This window comes from Natator depressus, chromosome 28 (genome assembly GCF_965152275.1).
Source record: "Natator depressus isolate rNatDep1 chromosome 28, rNatDep2.hap1, whole genome shotgun sequence".
In the NCBI taxonomy this organism is placed as follows: Eukaryota; Metazoa; Chordata; order Testudines; family Cheloniidae; genus Natator; species Natator depressus.
The window spans coordinates 11,776,541-11,779,040 of NC_134261.1; the positions used below are offsets into that span (position 1 = coordinate 11,776,541).

At 67.0% G+C, this 2,500-nt stretch overlaps 1 non-coding gene across 1 annotated transcript; it reads left to right on the plus strand.

Moving 5' to 3' along the window:
* The first annotated feature begins 344 nt into the window (after window positions 1-344).
* Window positions 345-463, plus strand: LOC141979850 (5S ribosomal RNA). The gene has a single exon (XR_012637240.1). It is a non-coding gene; the product is annotated as a 5S ribosomal RNA (ribosomal RNA).
* Window positions 464-2,500: the final 2,037 nt, after the last annotated feature.

The following is a 2,500-nucleotide window of genomic DNA, read 5'->3' on the forward strand; positions in this document are numbered from 1 at the left end:
AAATTTTTTCACCGACCCCCAAAGTGGTGTTGGGGGGGGCTCACGAAGCCTCCGGAGCGGAAAAAAAAAAACGGAAAAAAGGATCGGGCCCACCCGAGGCAGCGGAGTCAGTAAGGGAAAGGGGACGAGGCGGCCCGGAGCCGGGTGCCCGGAGCCGGGTGCCCGCGGCCAGGATCGGGCCCCTGGAAGTCTGAAAAAAAAAATTTCACCGACCCCCAAAGGGGTGTTGGGGGGGGGCTCACGAAGCCTCCGGAGCGGAAAAAAAAAAACGGAAAAAAGGATCGGGCCCACCCGAGGCAGGGGAGTCAGTAAGGGAAAGGGGACGAGGCGGACCGGAGCCGAGTGCCTACGGCCATACCGGACGGAAGGCCCCCGATCCCGTCCGATCTCGGAAGGTAAACCGTCCCGGGCCTGGCTAGTACTTGGATGGGTGACCGCCTGGGAATCCCAGGTGCCGTAGGCAGCTTTTCCCGCTGCGAGCCAGCTCTCTCCTTTTCTGGGGAACAAGGGCAGGGTCGCCCTGCCAGGGGCCCTGGGGCTGAAGTCCCTGCCGGCCACCAGGTCAACCCGGAGCCTGCCCCTCTGCGGCCAGCAGGTCAACCCCATACCGGCAGGGGGTTGACCTGGTGGCCGGGAAGCAGAGCGGCCAGCAGGTCAACCCCATACATTCAGCGGGTTGACCTGGTGGACGGGAAGGAAAGCGGCCAGCAGGTCAACCCCATACTTTCAGCGGGTTGACCTGGTGGCCGGGAAGGAAAGCGGCCAGCAGGTCAACCCCATACATTCAGCGGGTTGACCTGGTGGCCGGGAAGGAAAGCGGCCAGCAGGTCAACCCCATACATTCAGCGGGTTGACCTGGTGGCCGGGAAGGAAAGCGGCCAGCAGGTCAACCCCATACATTCAGCGGGTTGACCTGGTGGCCGGGAAGGAAAGCGGCCAGCAGGTCAACCCCATACATTCAGCGGGTTGACCTGGTGGCCGGGAAGGAAAGCGGCCAGCAGGTCAACCCCATACATTCAGCGGGTTGACCTGGTGGCCCGAAAGCAAACCGGCCACCAGGTCAACCCGGAGCCTGCCCCCGCGGGCAGGGGCCAAGCGGACCCCCCTCCGCCCGGGCTTGCCCTGCTCCGAGCCGGGGCTTAATCCCCGTCCGGCCACCAGGTCAACCCGGAGCCTGCCCCTCTGCGGCCAGCAGGTCAACCCCATGCCGGCAGCGGGTTGACCTGGTGGCCGGGAAGGAAAGCGGCCACCAGGTCAACCCCATACTTTCAGCGGGTTGACCTGGTGGCCGGGAAGGAAAGCGGCCACCAGGTCAACCCCATACTTTCAGCGGGTTGACCTGGTGGCCGGGAAGGAAAGCGGCCAGCAGGTCAACCCCATACATTCAGCGGGTTGACCTGGTGGCCGGGAAGGAAAGCGGCCAGCAGGTCAACCCCATACATTCAGCGGGTTGACCTGGTGGCCGGGAAGGAAAGCGGCCAGCAGGTCAACCCCATACATTCAGCGGGTTGACCTGGTGGCCGGGAAGGAAAGCGGCCAGCAGGTCAACCCCATACATTCAGCGGGTTGACCTGGTGGCCGGGAAGGAAAGCGGCCAGCAGGTCAACCCCATACATTCAGCGGGTTGACCTGGTGGCCGGGAAGAAAAGCGGCCAGCAGGTCAACCCCATACATTCAGCGGGTTGACCTGGTGGCCGGGAAGGAAAGCGGCCAGCAGGTCAACCCCATACATTCAGCGGGTTGACCTGGTGGCCGGGAAGGAAAGCGGCCAGCAGGTCAACCCCATACATTCAGCGGGTTGACCTGGTGGCCGGGAAGAAAAGCGGCCAGCAGGTCAACCCCATACATTCAGCGGGTTGACCTGGTGGCCGGGAAGGAAAGCGGCCAGCAGGTCAACCCCATACATTCAGCGGGTTGACCTGGTGGCCGGGAAGGAAAGCGGCCACCAGGTCAACCCCATACAGGCAGCGGGTTGACCTGGTGGCCCGAAAGCAAACCGGCCACCAGGTCAACCCGGAGCCTGCCCCCGCGGGCAGGGGCCGGCATACCCCCGTCCGTCCGGGGTCGCCCTGCCCCGGGCTCCGGGCTTAAGTCCCGAGCGGCCACCAGGTCAACCCGGAGCCTGCCCCCGCGGGCAGGGGCCGGCGGACCCCCGTCCGTCCGGGGTCGCCCTGCCCCGGGCTCCGGGCTTATTCCCCGTCCGGCCACCAGGTCAACCCGGAGCCTGCCCCCGCGGGCAGGGGCCAGGCGGAGCCCCGTCCGTCCGGGGTCGCCCTGCCCCGGGCTCCGGGCTTAAGTCCCGAGCGGCCACCAGGTCAACCCGGAGCCAGCCCCCGCGGGCAGGGGCCGGCGGAGCCCCGTCCGTCCGGGGTCGCCCTGCCCCGGGCTCCGGGCTTAATTCCCGTCCGGCCACCAGGTCAACCCGGAGCCTGCCCCCGCGGGCAGGGGCCAGGCGGACCCCCGTCTGTCCGGGGTCGCCCTGCCCCGGGCTCCGGGCTTA